The 22,902-nt window shown below is 33.2% G+C and overlaps 1 protein-coding gene across 4 annotated transcripts in view; it reads left to right on the plus strand.

Moving 5' to 3' along the window:
• Nucleotides 1-8,280: 8,280 nt before the first annotated feature.
• The window catches only part of pros (homeobox protein prospero), a 237,481-nt gene continuing 222,859 nt past the window's right edge, over nt 8,281-22,902 (plus strand). The window contains exons 1-2 of one of the 4 annotated variants that reach the window (XM_072532994.1): nt 8,281-8,312; nt 12,775-12,820. The gene's annotated coding sequence lies outside the window, so the exon portion shown is untranslated. The remainder of the gene's footprint in view (nt 8,313-12,774; nt 12,821-22,902) is intronic. The other 3 variants (XM_072532991.1, XM_072532993.1, XM_072532992.1) reach the window with 3 other exon arrangements.

Raw genomic sequence — 22,902 nt, forward strand, 5'->3', positions numbered from 1 at the left:
CTGGACCACGGATAAGGTATTGTTACATATAGGATAAACAAAGGGTATAAATGAAGAATAGCACAGCCTGTATCTCCTTTAATTTAAGTGAGAATCAAACGAAAACTTTCTTCAGTTAAAAATTTTAACCCAGTAAATTACCTTCAGTAAACACCTGACAAGACTTTAGCTTACCTGTATATATCACCTCTTTATCTTACCAAAGTTTCTTATAGAATATCTTTTATGAATCAATGTTTCACCTAGATAAAAAATGTTATCGCGTCCTCCTTTCAGTTTTCCAATTTCTCTTAAATATCTAGTTTCCTCCAAAAAATTATTTCTGTTTCTTTTTGAGTACAGATTTTCTATCGTGTAGAAAAACGAATTCGTGTCAATTTTTATAGCATCCCCGTTAATTCATCTGTTTATTTCGGCTGGGTTAGTTTTGGAAATAATCATTATTCTATTTGCTTTTCGTTGACTTTGATACGACACCGTTTTTCTTCCTGTACGATTCTATCCAGCAGAGTTTGTAGATCTTGCTCGCTGTCAGCGAATAGTACCATGTCATCGGCATATCGCATATTGTTTAAAAATTTTTAATTTACTTTTATAACTTTATGTGTGTCATAACAAGCATTTCGAAAGATTTTCTCTGAATATAAGTTAAACAGAGGGTTGTTGTTTAACTTCTATTCAGAAGAACGCGACCCTGTCCAATGCCTCTTTAAATACTCATGATTTCAGTACCAACAACTTGATACAGTACAGGTTTTGAATTATTTTGATGTCATTTGAATCTAAATGTTTCTTTTCTAAGCATTCTATAGATTTTCTTTATTGAAAGCTTTCTAATAATATATAAAATATATGTAAATGTCTTTTTGTTTATCTTGACACTTTTGAATTAATACTATCAAACCAAATAACGTTAAAAACTCAGTTCTTAACAGATAAGCACAACATTTCAGCAAACATCTAAATATAAATGATATTGAAGAAGGTTACAACATAAACAATCAACAAAATCTACAATGTCAACTACACAGTGAAGACCCAACAAAAGAAGAAGTGTCAAATGCCATCCTAAATCTCAAAGATAATATAGCCACAGGAATCGATTAAATCTGTTCGGAAATATATAAAAAAAGGTGGTAATCAACTTTTTGCAACAATCCATAAACTAATAGTACTAAACAAATGATATTGTTGGTCAATATCAATGCGGATTTACTGATGGAAAGTCAACTACACATCAAATTCAATCACATAGACCGATTCTAGAAAAGTTACTAGAATATAACATAGATATACACCATCTCTTAGTCGAGTTCAAAGCAGCCTATGACAGCATGAAAAGAGCTGCAATATATAATCCAATGATAGACTTTGCGATCCCATCTAAGTAGTTAAGTTGACCCAACTAACAATGCAAAACGTAAGCTCATGCTCAGACGCGGTGGCTTGTTTCCTCTTTAATATTGCCTTGGACAAGGCAATTAGACAATTAAATATTAGAAAATCTTTTCGTTCTATTCGAAAGAAATATTTTTAATAGGTCGACGCAAATTCTCGCATTCGCTGACAATACAGTTATAGTGGGCAGAGGTATAAAAGAAATGCTTTTCTGATTTCTTAGCCGTTTCTAAAAGCAAATTGCGCTGAACTCATGTATTTCTCACATTTTTTATATATTCAATTCTGCACAATTTTTAGAAATAGCTTGAGAGCATGTGACAAAACCTATGAGTGTGGAATCGCTACATTTTTCGGCATTCTAGTTTTTGTAGAGAAATAAAAGTCCATGTTAACCACTCCTTAATAATTTAATTAATATACACTGATTAAATTTATACAAATAATTTATTTGTGTTTAAAATTAAAAGATTTCATTATTTTTTATGTCTTTCATTTAGTTACGACGTTGGTACGCAGGTGTTTCATCATCTGAAAACTCATCGTATTTGGAGTAGATCAGAAATAATTAAATTTTTACTTAGAGCTTTTATGCTTTAGCAGATTCTTAAATATTATATTTTTTTTATTCTTTCATTTTTTAGTTATTTTTATCTACGTTTATTTTTCTGGCTTCTCTAACCTGTTATTAACTTTTGGATTTATAATTTTATTTTATTCGGAAATTAGACTAATTTGACTGAGCGCTACCCTTACACCAAATATTTCCCTTTCACTTGTTGAAAACCTACCCCTAATGTCTTTTTTCGCGTTAGTGGCGTGAAATATCAACAACACGAATATTATGTATAAATTTCCTCACGTGTACATTACTCGCAATTACCGGTGGACATTTCCGTACCGGAAATGCACCCCTGTGCGCAAGCGCACACGACTTTACTATACTCGGCGGCGGTCACTCGCTAATTGCTAATGTACATATTGCATTTGCAGCTATATCACGACGAATTACTAACTTCAACACAATTTGATGCACTAATCCTAATGAGATATGTGGTTTACTTATTAGGTTGAACGGGGTGCAGTAATTTCCTTTTATCGCTTGCCGGCGAAATATTAATGCACAACTCGTATAAGATGCCTGCAGCTTATGCCGATTAATATTACAGGAAATAACTGCCATAAGTATCAATGTATGTACAGTATAACACAAAATAAACTTTATCAAAATTGTAACACATATCTTGATGGAATAAATGTATAATTTTGAGTTGCTTCCAGCTAATATAATTATAACACAACACATTATCTATATAGCATAACATATACTAAATTATTAATATTTAGAAATTGACACCTTTGTCAAACAAATGATCTTTTTGATCTCTGAAACTGACTTTAATCAATCGAAAATAGTATCAATAAATTTCCAAATAAAAGTCGCTATTTGATCAAAAATATACTAGAGTATGACATCAATGAGAATTTGCATAGCTATAGAAGCAAGCAGTACAGCAAGCAATTACTAGAAGATAATTGAGGCGGTAGCTAGAAGAAGGGCTTATCTGCTAAAAGTGTATTTTGAGAAAAAAGCATTTAAAGATCTAACATAATTACTATTTAAATGCCACAACAAAATAGCTTCAGAACAATATTACTACTACTACTAAGGATTTCCACAGTTTTCACTGTCTTCCTTCACTCAACCGTTTTCTCCAATTTTCCCTGTCATTCCAGTCTCCATCTCGCAGGGTTCTTTTCTCCATAGCCTCGTCGATTTCATCTCTGAATGACCTTCGGGGTCTTCCTCTTTTTCTTCTTCCAATCGGGCTCCATTCTGTGATTTTGTTTATCCAGCGTCCTCTGTCCGCTCTTCTGACGTGGCCGTACCAGGATAGTCTCTTCTCCTCTATATAGTCGATTATGTCTGATTGCACTCCCATTCTCCGCCTAATCTCTGCGTTTTCAGTTCTTTCTCTTTTTGTAAGTCTACAGCTTCTCCTCAGGAACTCCATTTCTACTGCTCTTATTCTACCTCTATTTCTCTTGTTTATTGTCCAGTTTTCGGACCCATATGTCAGGATACTTCTTGTCAGGGTGTTATATATTCTCTTTTTTGTCTTTATCGTAATGTTCTTATCCCACAACACTGAGTTTAGTTGTCTTATACAGTTTCTTGTTTGTCTCAGTCTGTTGTTTATATCTTCTTCTGTTGTTCCCTGGTTCAATATTATGGTTCCTAAATACTTGAATTTATCTGTTCCATTTATTTGTCTTCCCTCGTCTATCTCTAGGTTTCTCATATCCTTGTTTTCTGTTGTTAGGTATTCGGTTTTCTCTAAGTTTATTTCCATTCCGTTGTTTTTATATTCTTCTTCTAGTTTTCTGAGCATAAAGCTGAGATCTTCTTCATCTTGTGCGATGACTACTTGATCGTCGGCAAAACTTAAGGTGTATAGGTATTCGTCTCTTACTGGTATGCCCATTCCTTCGCACTTTCTCCTCCATGGTTTGAGTGTCTTTTCCAAGAATATTTTAAACAGAGTAGGGGACGTAGCACAGCCTTGTAGAAGTCCTTTTGTCGTCTTAAATGGATTGTAGGCTTTATTTCCACATTTAATAGCTACTTTGTTTTCTTTGTATAGTGCTTTAACTGCTTTTATTAGTGTTTGTCGGATTCCGAGATCATTCATTGCTTCCCATAATTTGACTCTAGGTATTGAGTCATATGCTTTCTTTAGATCAACAAAGGCCAGATGGACCGGTCTACCTTTTGCCATTTTCTTCTATATCAGTTGTTCTAATGTGTACGTATGATCTAGGCATGATTTTCCTACTGTGAACCCTGCTTGGTCTTCTCCAATTTTTCCTATTATTTCAGTTTCTAGTTTTTCTTTAATAATTTTCCCGTAAAGTCTACCTACCGACGATATTATACTAATTCCTCTATAGTTTTCACATTTTCTCCTGTTTCCTTTCTTATGTATGGATGTGATATATGCTTGTGTCCATTCCGCAGGTATTTCTTCTCCATTTAGTCCTCTTTCGAACATTCTATGTAGCATGCGGAATAACTTTTCCGTTCCGTTTTTAATTAGTTCGTTTGGTATTCCTCCGGGTCCTTTGGCTTTTTTGTTCTTCAATGTCTTGATTGCTCTCTTAACTTCTGCCAGGCTTATTTCTATCTGGTCGTATGCCCCATTTCCTGCATGTTCTATATTCTCTTCCTGAAATTGGGGACGGTTTTCTGTAAGTAGTTCTACGTAGTATTCTTGCCACTCGTTTTCACTAATTTTGCCGATCTGGGTTTTCTCTGTCTTATTTCGTTGAAGTGCTTTTAATATTCGCCATGATTCTGAATTTCTCGTTCCTCCGATATGTCGTTCTTTCTCTGTGCATGCTTGTTCCCATCGTTCGTTCTTTTCATTTGTTACTCTTTTCTTTACCTCTCTGTTTTTCGCTCTATATAGGTCTAAGTCTTCCTGTTTTTTGGTGTTTAGGTATTTTATGTGTAGTTTTTTCTTTTCTTTTATGCATTTCAATGTGTCTTCCCTTAATTTGATATTCTGATGGGTGTTCCTTTGGTCGTCTTCTCCAAGAGCTTCTAAGGCCGCTGAAATCAGGCAGGTTTTTATGTGTTCATGCATTTTATCTAACGTGTCATATCTGAATTCTTCTAGTTTTTGGTCTAGTCTTCTTTTGTATAAATCTTTTATTGATTCTTCCTGCAATAGATGTAATTTGAGCCTCTTTTCGTTTATTGTCGTTCTTGTTGTAACAATCGATGTATGTTTTTGTTTTGTCTAGATATAGGGGAATTCCATCCATGCCACCACAAGTTTGTGATCTGTTCCACACTCTGCCCCTCTTTTCACTCTGATGTCTTTCACTTTGATGGAGCTTTTGTGGTTCATGATAATGTAGTCAATAATGGATCTTAGTTTTCTTGTCTCTTGAGTCCATGTGTATTTATGTATATTTTTGTGTTTGTAAAATCCGTTCATAATTTTCAAATCATTTACTTCACATAGTTCTACCAATCTTTCTTCGTTGTCGTTAATTGTGTCTTCTCCAAATGGACCAACTGTTCTGTCATTGTCTTTTCTTCCGACTCTTCCATTTAGATCCCCCACTATTATTATTTCTTGTTTAGGTTTTCTTTTATCCATTTGTTCTTGAAGTTGTTCGATAAATCGTTCTTTCTCATTGGCTGGACTGTCTTCCGTTGGACCGTTATGGGCCCAGCGTTATTCAAAATTTTCGGAGATTGGAAATTCTATACAAGAAACTGGCACATTGTCAAAATTCAATCAAATTTTTACGAAGATGTAGAGACAACAACCTAATACCAAACGGATTGAAGTTACGTCCAGTATATTCGAGTAGAAGGTTTGAAAACATTCTACATAGAGCCAGCTTGTCGATGATCCGCGAAAGGTTACAATATCAAAGATTTAACATCCATGCCTTATGCGAACCAACACTTGCATTATTTAAATGTTTTAGTTTTAAGAATCTTCGATCCATTCATAAAATAATAGAGAACACTGACTAAAGGAGTGTCCACAAACAGGATAAGTATGTGTGACTGCGACTCTGTATAGTTTTGATATCCAAGAACACAACCGTAATAAATACCGTCTGATTTTTATTTTGGCCTCCAGCTGCATCTGATAGAAGAGCAATATGCTTGGTATTAGGATAATCTGCTAATTTGTTGTGAATACAGTCAAAGATGAATGAAACAACACTACTTGATCCCTTTTTACATTGAGATTCTATGAAGGAATATACATATGATCCATCATTATGCACGTGTATATTGAATACGTACATCCATAAAAGTCTTTTATAGAAATGTCTTGTTATGCTAAGCCATGGCAACGGTAGATTTTGTACGTAATCAAATTCCAGGACAAGAATGCCACTATCATCTGTTGACTTTCCCAAGTATCATTTCTTAGCTTGGAATATGCATCGAGTCTCTTTTTATGCCGATTATAATCAACACGACATTCATCATTCAGGTTCTCTGAAAAACTTGAAATAGGTCTTGTATTTTATGCTAACATTATTCAAAGTAGTGTCTTTAAACAACTTTTGAAACTGCTCAAAAATGTTTTTAATCATTAGGTTGTCGATGTACAATCTGTTTGTTTTCCAGGTGTGTAATGACTTGGTTTATGTGGAATAGATTTTAAATATTCTAAAGCCATAGAATAAACATCATCCGCAATTTTTCTTTGGTTTCTGTGTTTTCCATGTTTTCATCAAGTGGAGTTTTCCCAACAATTTTTTTCTGTAATATTTTTACACGCTTCACTCCTACTTGATATAAGTCAACAAAAAAGAAACAACACACGGGCACATCAAAACCAGAAGTTTGTATTTACAGTAATACTGTAATTTTTGGATTTTCTATCTTTCTATACCTTTCTGAAGGCTCCCCTAATGCCATACGACCTGCTAGATGAGTGTCTTTTTTTTTGAACCATTATTATAAAAAGAGTCAAATAAACGCTTTTGATCTTGCGAAGTTATTTTTGCAAAATATTTTTCTACACAATACTTACGGACAACAAAAAATACCTTACTCTGTACAGTTTTTCCTGTAAATTTTGTCACATATTCCTGTCCACTCTGTACCTTAGATTTTGCCACGTTTTCTTTCCAATGATCTTTCTGAACAATTTTCTTTTTGGCACCTTTTGACACAGCGTTATCTAAAATGGCTTTGCGACTAGCCCTCAATCACATTGTCAGAAATTCATCAAAACAGAGTTGATTTAGAGGCACAAATCTTTCTTAGCAGTACCAACACTTCACTAAAAAAATATTGTACCAACGTAAAAAACCTTAATATCGTAGAAAAAATTGGTAGACTGACAGAGAACAACATAAAGAGTTCAATTCTGTGTTCTCCATGGGCCTATGGGCTCTTATTCTAACCACCGTCTCAATTGCAAGGAGATTTATTTTGATACAGATGGTGATGTGCAGAATTAGAGCATAGATAAAACAGATGACTTTGTAACCTGCTATAGCTCAGAATATTTGCTTTTTGGAAAACCCCAACGGATTGTTCCCGAGGAACTGTTTGGAGTGACAAACTTAAAAAAAGATAAACAAATAACCTATACAAATTTGGTACATCATGAATATAATAAAAAACTATATGAAAAAATAGAAAACCCTATAATTTAAAATGTAAATTGATGTAAAATGTTTACAAAACTATCTATTTTACTCACGCTTTATGACATCATTTTGGTGAACTACTCTTTTATTATTTTTCTGTCGACTCCTTCTATTCTGATTAAAATCGTTTGCTTTCCTGGCTCTTGTATCTATATTTGTTTTACCCTCTTTGATATTAAGATAATTTTACATACATAAGTTCTCGTCATTCTCAAACTTCTTTCTTGAGCTTTTACCAAGTATTCCAATAGTAGTGTCACTAATAATACTAGTCATTATACACATAATACAAGTATACTATATATATATATATATATATTACAAAGTGCAAAGATACCTAACCAAAGACAAGTGGTATATAAATTCTAAATTATTTGTCTAGCCTGTTATAATAAAAAAAATTTCTTCATCCAAACAATCACAACGGCTTCAAGCATACACTGACATTTGAGAACAAACGATAAAAGCCACATGTGGTGCGTTAAAACTGCTTGTCTCGGACTTCCTAGCATCCAGTTTATCTTGTAATCGGTCAGAAAAAGTAATTTAATATATGGGAGGAAAAGTATTCTTATTCAAACCAACGCCCCCTTAACAAACCTGCAGTCTCTTTTTGTTTTTTTTTTACACTTACATTATTAGAAGTTTCGTGTGCGCTAAGAAACAATTCACTGCATAACATTTGTTGGAAATTACCAAGTGAGCAATAACTTATCGTGAGTATTCGTACAAGGCTTTTTTGTAATACATAAAGTAGCATAAAAATTGCAATGACAATTTAAGTGATCTAAAAAATTTAAGTCTTCAGAATCCTTAATATAACAAGTTCTTTATTTCATGTTGTTGTAAATTTTCTTAGTTAATTTTGTTGTCAGAACAACTTAAGTTGCTTTAAGTTAAATTTTAAAATTCTTATCTATTAGTTGCATTTTTTACATTTAAGATGATAATGCCAATACTATTGATGTACCTGATAGATAATATCACTTTTAGTTCCCAATATTTCAGAAGAATTTTTGATTTCCTTATATTAAGTTGTCAACAGTAATAATTTACTATTAAATTAGGTTTTTTATTCCTACTCGAAGATCATTTGGATTGTTTATGGGTTTGTAAATATTTCTTCTGCTTTTTTAAAATTAATCTTAGTTGCTTTTCCTATACCTTTCATTTATTGTGATTGTTTAATTCTTGTTATTCTTATTTGCTTTGACACATGGCTTCCGTTTTGCCTTTTTCCTTTGTGTATCAGATTTATGTGAATCGTTTTGTCCTTTCTTCCTGTTCTTCTATTTCATTTTGATAGATAGATTATAAAATCTGCTCCTTCCATTAGCTTCCGTTACACGTTATTTTTTTTTATTTACTAAACTCTCTTTGACTCATTTTGAAACATTCATATTATTTCAATTTGTCTTCTATTTGGTTATCTAAATCTCCCTCCCTCTCTCTAGTTCCATCCCACCTTGTGGAGTATTGGGCGCTTATGCGTTTCTTGGCCAAAAGTATAAGATTGTTGACCACCTGGTTTATTCTCTGGATAAACTGTGTACTAGTTCCTTCCACTTTCTTCTATTTGTTGAGCTGTTTTAATTTCTTCACATCTTATTCCAATTTGTTCGTGTTGTCCCATGTAATTCTTTTCCAGCTGTTGACTGGTCTTCCTGTCTTTCTTTTCCCCTCTGGTTGGTTTTCAAGTGCTTGTTTGGTTATGTTGCTTTCATCTTTCCTCAAAGTATGGCCAATTCATTTCCATTTTTTTCCTTCACTGAGTAGATATTTTAGTTTGCTTTATTCTTTCACATAGTTTTATATTAGTTATTCTCTTCTCTCTTGGGCCAGAATATTTTCAGGATTTTTCGTAAAAAATTGTTTACAAAAGTTTGTAGTTCTTTAGTTGTGGATATACTTAGTATAAAGTAGTATACTTTTGATGCAACTATTAAATATTTTAATTTTAGTTGTTTTCGATATTTTGTTTGTTTGCCAAATTTTATTTAAAGCGTTGAATGCACGCTTAATCCTTTATTATTCTCGTCTGTATATCCTTTTTATACTCTTTGTTTCTTTTTACGACTGATACCAAATATGTGAACCTGTCTACCTCTTCTAATTCCTTATCGTTTATCATTATTTTATTATTTGGGTGGTTATTATTTTTCAAGAGTTTAGTTTTGTCAATTTTTGTTCACATATGACTTCGGTGTAAAGTTAGTAGGCAGATGTCTTCCGCAAATTCGACATCTTGGAACTGTTTGAGAAGGTACCATCTGATCGTCAGTTTCTTTTCCCATTACCCAATCTATTTTAATAAGGAATAGAGAAGGGGTTTTACACAACCATGTTTGATTTCACTTTCTATATCTATTTTTTCTGTTACTTTACCTGAGTATTCCAGTTTGGCCTTGTTAGGATCTTCGTAGAAGAGTTTATAAAAAGTTTATGATTTTCAGTAGTATTCCATATAATCTTTCGCATCTGTACCCTATTTAAACGGTCAAATGCCTTTTCAAAGTCTATAAAACTCACATCAATATTTTTATTTTATTCATTTGTTTGTTTCAAGATAATTCTAAACGTGCAAATGTGGTCAATTATAGAGCGTTTAGCAGGGAAGTCTGCTTGATTATTTCTTAGTTTTTTATCTAGTTCCAGCATTAATCTTTTCAAAATTATTTTGATCCACACTTTAGATGTGGCGCTTAATAGTTTTTGGCTGGTTTTTTTACTTCTACGTTTTTTACATTTCCTATCAAGTGACCTCTCTTCATGCGATCCTTATCTTTGTAACATTTCTTTCTTGATTTTTTCCTTTCTTCTATCAGCTGTAGAGTACCTATCTTAAGTTATCCATTTTTTATTTTCTCTTCTTTTTACTCCGATTGTGTATTGTGAGATTTACAGTTCGGTTAATTGAGAGTTTTTCAGCGAATGTATTTCTTTTTTGTTTTAGAGCCTCGACGTGTATTTGTTTCTGTTGTTTTTTTTTTTTTTTATTTTTATCTCTGGTAATTTGATTTTTAGTTTCGCTGTTTTCTTTTTAGTCATCTAAATAGAAATATTTAGATTTTGTTTTCATCCACTTTAAATTGGAGATTTCAAAAGTAGCCGTTTAGTCTCATAGACCTTTCCAAACTGCTACCTAAACAAACTTTTCTGTATGCCCCACATCTATATTTGTTGGTGACTTTAGAAAACACTGTATCGTGTGCTGTTGAGCTTCTTTTGGGTGAAGGCTTAGCTTTAACAGGACCCCAAACGTCTTTGCTGAGCTTAATCAAAATTGTGTTGGCTCTCTCTCTCTCTCTCTCTCTCTCTCTCTCTCTCTCTCTCTCTCTCTCTCTCTCTCTCTCTCTCTCTCTCTCTCTCTCTCTCTCTTGTCGTTTCCTCATTGCTGAGGATCGTCGATGATTTCCTACAATGCGGGCTGTCAATTCTCTCCATCTCTTGCGATTTTGGGCTGCTCTCATGGACTCGGAAAACGTCTCTTCAGTGGCTTTCTGTACTTGATCTGACCATCGGATAGGTGAGCGTCCTCTGCCTCTACGTCCTTCTACGTTTCCGCACACAATTAGTCTTTCTAAGTTGTCATTGTCTCTTCTCGCAATGTGGCCAAAAAACTTTAAAACATTTGCAAGACACTGAGAGGAGAGTCTGGTCTGAATGTTTAGCTCTTCGAGAATCGACTGATTGGATCTGTGCTCCGTCCACGAGACGCGTAGCATTCGTCTCCAGCACCACATTTCGAATGCGTCAATCCTTTTCCTATCCTCTGATTTTATTGTCCATGTTTCGGCACCGTAACTGAAGATTGAAAAAATGAGTGTCCGTACCAGTCTCATTTTGAGTTTTTTGGATAAAGAGCGGTCCTTCCATATTTTTGACAGTCAACTCATCGCGTTCTTGGCCATCCCTATTCTTCTGCGAGTTTCCGTATGTGAGGAGGCTGCATTGCTTAAGGAAGATCCTAGATACGTGAACTCGTCTACTTTCTCGAATTGATTTAGGGCGCCTGTTGTTTGGAGGATATTCGCGTGGTCCACAATCATGATTTTTGTTTTCTGATTATTAATCTTGAGCCCACACTTGTTGCTTTCGGTTTCTACTCTCTTTATCAGTCTCGACATCTCTTCTTCAGATGTTGCTATCAGTGTTGTATCGTCTGCGAAACTTAAGTTTGAGATCTTTTTTCCTGCAATGGAGATGCCGCCTCTCCATCCATCGAGTGCGTTCCTCATTATGTATTCTCCATATAAATTGAACAGGTCTGGAGATAGTATGCACCCTTGTAGTACACCTCTGCTGGTTTTGAAGGTATCAGATTGCTGGTTTTCAATTCTTATTTTAACTGAGATATCTTCGTATAAGTTTTTAATTAATATTGTCAAATGATCTGGAACTCCCATCTCATGAAGAACTGTCCAGAGAACTTCCCACTTCACACAATCAAATGCCTTTTGGTAGTCTAGAAAACAGATTATTATTATGTGTTGGCTACTGTGCAGTAATTCATTTCCATTTTTCGAAGTGTCGCCTTAAATAGACTTCAATTTCATAAGTTTAAGAAAACGAAGTTAACTTGTTTCTCTTTCATGATTGTACTGTTTGTTATTTCCAGTTCTATTATTTTACAACGAGAAGATAGGAACTGGATGGCTACTGTGGAGGCTAATGAGTCCGAGTGTCACCTGATCATTGTACATACATAATTAACCTAGCAACTCCTTAGTGCAGCTTTTGTTTTTATAAGCCCTTAATCTATGCTGTTTTATCAAATGCTCGAAAGGGACTTTCCTGTGGCCCAATCCAGACAATTAATGCAGTCCTCTACATCGGTAAACACTTATTTAACAGTCATTGACTTCCGACACAGTATATACTACGAGATAGTATCGTTCCTTGATTACTGTAGCAGCTCTTAAGAATAATTCCGAATAATCTTTAATTTCCACAACATTTCCCCGGCTACGCTATCAGTCTTTCAGTCTTTGATTGGTATTAGCGTTCGTAAAAGATCCACATGTCAGCATCGAGATGTAAAAATCAATGGTATCTATATTATGCAACTTTTCGTATTTTTATTTACATTACTTTATTACAATAATTCTAAATAGTAAGGTATTCAGTATTGTAATATCCTTGAAATTGTTATTCTAATAATTATCTTTTTTTTTTCAGACCAAGTAAATGGAATCACACCTACTATCCCCCTTTCGAATAAAACGTAAGTACGAATATTGTGGTAATTTACTCGAAAACAATTTATTGCTATGACAATGATATCAAAATTACCAACTATAGTAACTGATTACAATATAAAAGCTACTTAGCACCTTTTTTTCTATCGGAATGGTAAATATTTGATGGTATTAAATGAAAACCGATAATTACTACAATATTGTGGGATGTCTTATTTTTATTTGGATCATTAGAGTACCTTTTAAATTGATCAATTGTATTACGATACACAAATATTATTGCCATATTTGGTTACACAATTGTATTACGATACACAAATATTATTGCCATATTTGGTTACACAATATCATATAAACATAAATCATTAAAATTGCAGTATACAATACTAAAGCTATTATTTTATTGATTCTGGAGTTTTTATTATTCTGCCAATTCACCAAGATACCGAGGATGCACGAAATACCCGTCTCGTATTTCGTGCATCCTCGGTATCTTGGTGGATCGGCAGAATACTAAAAACTCCAGAATCAATCCAGAATATTAAAAAACATGAAATAGATATCTGAAATAGTGTATTGGCAAAAAACGCATACATGTACTATTGTCCTTAATTATGAATAGTAACAAATATTCTATTTTTTAAACGCATTGATGGTATGTAGCTCTTATCCTACAACAATGGATACAACTAAGGAAGAACTAAGTAAAATAAAAACAAAAACTATAACTAGTGCAGAAAATATGAAAAATAACAGAATAAGAATGCGACAAGGAGCATTTGGAAAAATGCCAAATACCACTAAAAATGAAAACCTACCTTTCAAATTAAAAAAGAAGGTATTTAAAAAAAAAATACCCTTAAAATCACCAATCTATTTCTGGTAGAAAAGTTTTAAAAAAAGTTTTGCAACAAATCTGGACCTAACCCTATATACTCTTCTCTTCCTTCACCCTTTTCACAGTTTCACAAGTTATCTGAACTCTCCTATAACTTATTCCGAACTAAAATCTGCACTCAAATCCTGTAAAAACACAGATACTGGCCCTAATGACTTTCCCTGCATATTCTTAAATAAATTGTCACCTCCATGTCTGTATAAACTTGCCGAAATATATAATTAAATATGGCTTTTCGGCAAATTCCCGAATAAATGGCGAACGTCAATAGTATTACCAATTAAAAAAAAATACACTAACTGCCTCTGTCCCTGATTCTTATAGGCCTATATAAGCATGTGTAAAATATTTGAAAAAATTATCAATAAACGTCTTGTCTGGTATTTTCACAAATACAAAATTATTCCGAAAGAACAATCTGGCTTTCGATGACAAAGATCAACTCGCGACAATCTTGTCCTTCCCCAGAGTGACATCGCCATATCAATAAATAAACAGTATGACGTAACGGCTGTCGTCATTGACATAAAAGGAGGATTCGACTGTAGTTAATCATTGTAAAATACTGAGTTTGAAATTTGACTTTCGCATCTCTTGGAAGCAGCATATTTTTAAGTTAAAAAGTTCCAGCCACAAAAGATTAAATATTCTTAAAACGCTGTCTCGTTATCACTGGGGTGCAGATGAAAAGTCGCTCTTTAAAGTATATAAAGTACTTATTCGCTCTAAATTAGATTATGGCTGCATTGCTTATATGTCCGCTTCCAAGAGAAATCTGCAATCCTTAAACTCTATCCATAACACAGCAATTTGACTATGTCTAGACGCATTTCGTTCCAATCTATCTGAGAGTATCTGTGAAGCTCATGAACCACTACCTCTGGATCTGGATTAGACGGCAATACCTGCTTCTTCTCTATGCTGCGTCTGTCTTTTCTAACCCCCTTAATCCTGTTTACTGTTTATTCACAACAACCAATACCACACCCTCCCCAATGAAAAATCCTATATTTTCTATATTATCCATAATAACAAACGACATTAACTTTACACTCACAAATCCCATTCCATTTCTTCCAATTCTTCCTTCGATTGTGCTTTAAAATGTGCTCTGATCTAGAGAACTCACAATAAAAGAATTTTTTAAATTTTATACACAATAATCACTTTGATCAAGTATTATACACCGATACTTCCAGAAGTGATTTGGGGTTAACTGTTACCTCTAAAAAATATCTTATTTGTACTTATTTTATTCCTTTTTTATGCAGCGTACATACTGGAGAATTGTATAGTATCCTACAGGCTATTAAGCATATTAACCTCCCGAACAAAAATGGTGCCATTTGTACAGACTCTCTAGCTTCCATTTTATGTATTTAGGAATTATTTACCAATCATTACCTCGTACAAAATATCACTCGTGCCACCACTTTTTTACATTAAACACTAAGATTACCTTTATACGGATTCTGTCTCACACTGGTATACCTATCAACAACTCACATCCAAATTTCCAAGATTTAAAAACAGAAGCATACAGATTCACCAGGAGATTATGGCAAACCCACTGGAGCTGCTTAAATACATCCTTACGTGAAATCTAGCTTTACGTAGCCTATACGAAGAATCCGTATAGGCCACACCAAACAGCTTCTTGATAACATCAGATGTCCGGCCAACTAACAGTGAAACACATTCTTACCGAATGTCATCAATACAGTGCAGTAAAACAGCTAAATCTCAAACAGCAGCTAAGCGACATTCTCAGCGATCCCAACCAGATAAATAGACCAGATAGATAGTTTTAAAAAAAATATATTATTGTATAATAAAGTCTAAATTATTTTTGTATGGCATAACTTATTGGTGGTATTATACCTCTTGTGATGATGTTTTTAATCGCTCCCGTGCGAGTGGCCATAGTTGCAGAGCACGTAAATGTAAGTAAAAAAACTGCTACCCAGATATTTGTTTCTCCGTTAATATCATCAGTTAATAATAACTTAACCTTCTTATCCTCTAATCTTAATATATTCCCACATAATATCAATATTTAAGAACAATTGCATCAGTAATGAATCTTATTAATGCAAAAAATGTGTAATGCAGTTTAAAATATACCTCAAACTTACCGCAATTTTGAATAATTTATTTGTTATGCGATATCAGCAATTGGCTATTATCTAGAAGAAATACCCGCCTGTTAGACTGTGGGCTTTGAAGTGATAAAAAAGACAAACTGAAAGGAAACGGAAAGCGTTATCAATACAGTGTTGGTTAATTATTAGCTTCTTATTGTGCAAAATTCCAAATTGATATTAGGCTATCTTTTGTCTCTTAGTTCAGTGGTTCCCCATTCAATAAAAATATCAAACTAAACAAAGTTTAATTTAAAAAAATACTTTAAGAAAGTATATATTTTTATTTTTTAAGACATTCATATTTCAAAAGGTTAATAAGAGACTAGGAATAACTAGAGGCGATTATTAAAACTATAGAAACATCTCTTTGTCGAAGAACACCAAAGTGAGATTGGTAAATGCAATAATTTTTCCTATATTTAGTTATAAGTCTAAAACACGAACAATAATATTGTTCTGAAGCTATTTTCTTGTGGCATGTTAAAGTAATTACTATTTAAATGGGAGTAAGCCACAATTAAAGGTTAATGTAAGTTTATTGACGGTTGAATGTCCACTTCGGAAATCGTTCTCAAAATACAAACATTAGTAAATTAAATGAAACGTCTTCTTCTTCTTCAAGTGCCCTGTCCGTTGCGAACGTTGGCTATTAACATGGCAATTCTGATCTTATTTGCGGCGCTTCTGAATAGTTCGACCGATGTCCGACTTCCTCAGATTTTGGAGCCACGAGTGTCTTCTCCTGCCTGGCCCTCGCTTACTGTCTATTTTTCCCTGGACAATCAATTGCAGTAGACGGTACTTATCGTGTCTCAATATGTGGCCTAGATATTCAAGCTTTCTTTGTTTAATTGTATTCACGATTTCTTTCTTATTTCCGATTCTTTGGATTACCTCTGTGTTGGTGACATGTTCGGTCCAGGATATACGAAGAATGCGTCGGTACACCCACATTTCGAATGCTTCTAGTTTTCTCGTGAGCGTCTCCGTCAGCGTCCAGGCCTCCACACCATACAGTAAGATCGGAAAAATGTAGCATTTAACTAGACGTAGTTTTAGGGGAAGAGACAAATCCCTGCTTATGAAAGGCTTTTTCATATTGCTAAATGCTGCTCTAGCTCGTTCTATTCTCGCCTTAATTTCTGTGGCCTGTTCCCATTTTGCATTTACGTTGGTGCCAAGGTACACATAAGATTCTACATGGTCAATTAGTATGTTACTTATCCGTAACTGTCGAGCAGGCTGTTGCTTCCTGCTTATCAGCATCCACTTTGTCTTCTTGAAGTTGAAGCTCAGGCCGTATTCCTCACTAACTTAATAGACTCTTTCCATTACCTGCTGTAATTCGTCTATGGTACTGGCAAGGATCACCGTGTCGTCAGCATATCTTATATTGTTCGTTAACTCGCCGTTTATTTTTATGCCCTCATTTGCATTTTCCATACATTTATTAAATATTTCTTCGGAATAAATATTGAATAGGAGTGGGGATAATATACAACCCTGACGGACACCTCTTTTGATCTGCACACTTTTAGTGAGTTCGTTGCCAATTTTTGCTCTTGCTGTTTGACCCCAGTATAGGTTTGCCACAATTCGAATGTCCTTGTCGTCAATACCTGTCTTTCGCAGAATATCTATCAATTGTTCATGACTGACATTGTCAAATGCTTTTCTAAAATCCACAAAGCACAAATACACGTCCTTATCAACGTCTCTACACCGCTGTATAAGCACCTGCAGAGCGAAAATTGCTTCTCTAGTTCCAAGTGATTTCCGAAAGCCAAACTGCGATCTATCAATATTTGACTCACATTTATCATATATTCTTCTATGAATGATCTTAGTGAACGCTTTAGTGACATGATTGATCAAGCTTATAAGCCGGTAGTCATCACAGATCTGGGCATTTGGTTTCTTCGGGATTGTAATAAATGTTGACTGCAGCCAGTTCTCCGGGATTTTACAGCTATTATATGAAACGTCAATAAGCTTAAATTAACCTTTAATTGTGGCTTATTCTCATTTAAATAGTAATTGCATGAACAATAAATTCGGACAATAGGAAAAGAATTGAAACTTCTTCAGACATATTTCAAGAAGAAGTAACGATAATCTTAAAAGACTTTCGGCAAATGTTGAAGGTTGAAGGTTATAGAGGCAGAAGTCGCTAACCCACTCGACGGACAAATCAAGTACAGAAAACCATTATCTGAGTCCAAGAGCAGTCCAGAAGTCTATGGAAAGAAATAGTTTCTAGTTTGGTAGGAAATCACGACGTACAGTAATGACAAAGCGACTAGAGAGAGATAGGGAGTCATATTTAAATACTACTTTGGCAAAATGTATGTATTCTTCCGTTAATTTAGCGTGTCAATCACAAATGATTTAACCTAGCGGAGTTCCTAACTTCTTCAATTCTTACCTTGTATATGAATTATACCCAGCAATTTTAACCGCTGCGCTGGTGTAGCTACGAGCATTTCTGCCACTAATTTTATATTTTTAATTTGTATGCAAAATACTTTGTTATAAAAATGTACAGTAATCTAACTCCGTATTATCCAAATGTTTAGAACTGCTGGATAATATTCGGTTGATTTCAGTATCAATGACAATATGTATTTTGTCGGTATTTAAAAATATCCTTTTCATATATGATTACATTTCAATATGAAACTTATTATGTTATTCTTGTTTAGCCTTTATCTAAAGGGTAATCAACCCTATTAGATGTAGATCTTTGTTCAAAATTTTACTTAACAATTTTTTTAGTTGTTAAAGGTTTTTACAAAAAGTATAAATATTGGAACCAGTGGCAAATGTTACTATTACGTCCTTAGAAACCAACACAGGAAGAACATAATAAACATTATGTTCTCTATTTTGTGTGAAATATTTCAAGACAATTTCTTTTATTATTTATACAAGGAATAATAACACTGTTTGCATTCTGTTCGCAATTCTCATCGCTTTATGCACCGCTTTTCATATCCAAAGGTAGGAAAAAGGTAGTGACCACTATATATATTGTTGTGATCTGCTTTATGATGTTTTATTATTAATTAACACTAATTTAATTAATCCAATTATTTAATTAATTAATTCACTAATTTATGCAGAGTCATACAAATCAATTACTATTAAAATTTCTCAGGGTGCCTTTTTAATGTTACTTTAATCAGTTTACTTTATATATCTCTTCTAGTGGGTTCAGTATCTCCTAGTTGCTCATAATCGGGATAGAACAGGAAACGGAACTAACATTAAAACAACATAAATATGCACACAAATTATTATTTATTTTCAATAAGCAATACGATGAATATTAATAAATAACTTTTGTGGGCAATTATCTTTCCCAACAAACTCCTATACTCTAAATTTAATTTTAATTACAAACTATCTATTGATCTGTTTTATAATAATATCTACTAAAAAAATGACCATATAAAAATATAATTTATTCACAAAAAAAATAACTCTTTGAAACTTGGAATCTTAGTTCGTATGCTTATATTTGATTTTATCTTCAGAATATCTTAGATTTTTCTTTCATTCAAATTATTTGACTGACCTTTATTTTTTTACACCAATGATGTCTCCTCTCGATCAAACCACAGTTCTTTCCTTGATTGATTATGTCCGGCTACCATCAAATCTTTCCCGTTCTCAGCATCGATCCAAACCGCATACCAGCAAACTACTCCTCCGAAAAAACACAAGCCCAATCCTCTTTTGACCGGTACTCTTTACTCACAAATTCTCCTTTCTTTCTCAATCTCGTGGACTATGCAGACTCAAAAGAGGTATTAATCTTCTCGATTTTGATCTGCTCTCAGCTTCCACCTTTTTCACTAACAAACGAAAACACTGGCACTCAGATTGACTACACGAAAACACGTCTTCTCTTCTGGTCTGCCGGTAACATAATCTTTTCAATCTCTCCAGACAACCTTCTCAACTCTCTCATTTTTCCACCATTCCTTTTTAACCAATGATAAGCATTCATCTTTCCCACTTATTTTCGATTTAGAAAATTTCCAACATGATATTTAAAACAAATAAACTACTTTCACTCAAATTACTTTTCAGAAATCATTAACAATTTTACCTTTTTCAACAGAAATAAGTTTCCAAATTCTTGTTATCTCATATCTAAATCTAATTCTTATTTACTTTCGAAAAATGTCCACCGCAAAATACAATTACAAAGTTTATTCCTTAAATCTATAATTATACGGGTTCCATTGTCCTTTCACTATTCACTCAGTCTTTTACGGAACAATGTTTTCTCTTATGGTCTATTACAAATAAGTACATGGTTGTATTTTAACTTATATGCCCGCGGTATATTAAAATAATAAAAAAACTCTTTATTCTATTTCTGATCGATAAACTGATCCATAACAATATATATATATATATATATATATATATATATATATATATATATATATATATATATATATGTATATATATATATATATATATATATATTTATATATATATTTATATATATATATATATATATGTATATATATATATACAAGCTATACGCTCCCGAAGAAGCTGAAGCTGTTTTTACTTGAAGATCCTTTTGTGTTGGGGATCATCCCATTCTGGGTTTGGTTATACAGTTTCTGGTGTGACTTCGCTGTTTCCACTACTTTTCTCAATTCTTCTCTCTTTGATTGTCCTTTCTATATTTCTATTTTCCATACTCCTTCTTCCAGTTGTTGTCTCCATCTCACTTTAAGTCTGCCTCTGGTCCTTTAATCTGGTGGTATTTTAACGTATTGCTCTTCTCTCTTCTTATTATGTGTCCATACCATCTAATTCTTTGTGCTTTTATTGCTCTATGTTCTCTTGACCCATCTTCGTTTTCCCACTTCGGTCCCAGTATTTTTCTGATAATCTTCCTCTTAAAAACTTTCAAGTACTCTTTTTCTCTTGCTGTTAATGTAAATGTTTCTGCAGCATATACTACTATTTGTCTTATGGTCGTTTTGTAGATTTTCATTTTTGTGTTTCGGCTTATCTTTAAATATTTTTTTATTTCTATAAAACGCTGTATTTCCCGCTTGAATTCTTCTTTCCATATCTATACTTTCATTTCTTTTGTTGACTAGTACTCCAAAATATCTAAATGTTTCAACCTCTTCGAAACTGTGTGCTATTGCCAGTTCTGTCATTTGTGTCTTTTTTTTCTTGCTTACGTTCATGTATTTTTGTTTTATTTTTGTTTGAACTCTAATAAATTATGGATCACTATATTATTACAGAACCTCCACATAATCTCTGCCTATGGATATAATTTCCTCCTAACATTTTTTTACATATAAATGCCCATTGAAAGGTATTATTTATAGTTGGTCGAATCTTACAATTACTACAATGTACAAATTGTTTCAAATTTTTTCAAATATATTCATTCGTGTTACAATGTCTTCAGCAAGTTTTGTTTTTGTTCATGGATTGCAATAAAAGTATTCTTGGAAACTGGAGTATACCAATGAAAATATGCAGTACAACTAATCTTTATTTATAACTGATTGGAATCTAGTGATTTGTCCATTGGAACGCCAATTAACAGCATTAGGTATGCGGATGATACTTTTATTTTGCTAATGATACTGCCAAGATTGGCTGAGACTGATGAACAATATAGTTAATCATGCAAAAGAATTTGACCTTCCAATAAATATCAAGAAAATAAAATTATGAAAATTTCAAAATCATTACAAAATATTGAAGGAAAGTTAACAGCTAACGAAAAAGTAGAGAATTACAACTATCATAGTACTATAATCAATCTCAGAAATGGTTCTCGCAAAGAAATTTAAGTGCGCTTAAACAAAGCAAATACAAACTTTAACAAATTGGGGAAGGTACCTTGTTCAAGTGATCTAAAGCTAGATTTAAGAGCTGGGTCTGTAAGATGTTATATTTTCTTGACAATTCTATTTAATATGGATACGTGGCCTCTGAACGCGGTGACGATTAAGAAACTGAAAGCATCAAGGTTTGAGCAAATAACAAAAAATGAAGTCATGAGTAGAGTGCATAAGATTATGGAAATAATAGAAACCATCAAAACTAAAAATCTGCTATACCTGGGACATGTTATGTTAAAAATCTCCTGATTGCGCAACTTGCGAGAATGATACCTATAGGTGCTCATCTATCGAACTTTTTTGGGCAGCCCCATCTAAGATCAGAATAGCTATGATGGTTGCCACCCCCCACTGCGGAGATGTATGTAAAGAAGAATAAAATTTGGTATATGCCTACATATATTTTCGAAATATTTTTGGCAGAATGTACCTTGGAACAGATTCCAACTTGGAAAATAGACATTATAATCGTCACCAATAGATTTAATGTTTTTTTTATGACATAGGCATCAGTCATGCAGTCAGTAAGATTTAATATTGGACAGAGAGTAATGATATTGTCTCAGTTAGTCTGTTTATTAATTTTTTTCACACCTTTAGTTGCTTCTTCAGCTCTTCAGACATTCAAAAATTAGTGGTTTAAGAATCAGAAATTCATTTTGATAATTAAATTCAATATTACATCCAAAGCATTTATTCAAGCCACTTAATCAAAGGAGCTATATTTTCTTTGACTGCCATAAAAGATACTTTGAAATTAATCCAAATTTGGAACAAAAAACACATGTTGGTGGCAAATGAGTTTGCTTTTTTATAGAAAAATTGTAAAAATCCAATAACAGTTTTTAAAAAAATAATTTGTTCTTATATTTTCTTAATTTTACTCAGTAAAAAAAGTATAAATAAAACCAATAAGTTTTCTAACTTGACATACAAAATAATTTTCTTACCATCAATGTTTCTTTTATTCCCAGCTTCTATTTTAATTTAGATCTATACACATATAGTTTTCGGAATTCAAACATATCTTATATTTCTACATTATGTTATAATTACTTAACGAAATCTACTGTTAAATAGAGAAATTTATTGACTTATTCAGTTGTAGTCACCTTCGGTTCCTACACCTTCAACCTACAACCTACAACCTTCAAAATATGCGGTTACAA

The sequence above is a fragment of the Diabrotica undecimpunctata genome, chromosome 5 (assembly GCF_040954645.1).
Source record: "Diabrotica undecimpunctata isolate CICGRU chromosome 5, icDiaUnde3, whole genome shotgun sequence".
Taxonomy (NCBI): Eukaryota; Metazoa; Arthropoda; class Insecta; order Coleoptera; family Chrysomelidae; genus Diabrotica; species Diabrotica undecimpunctata.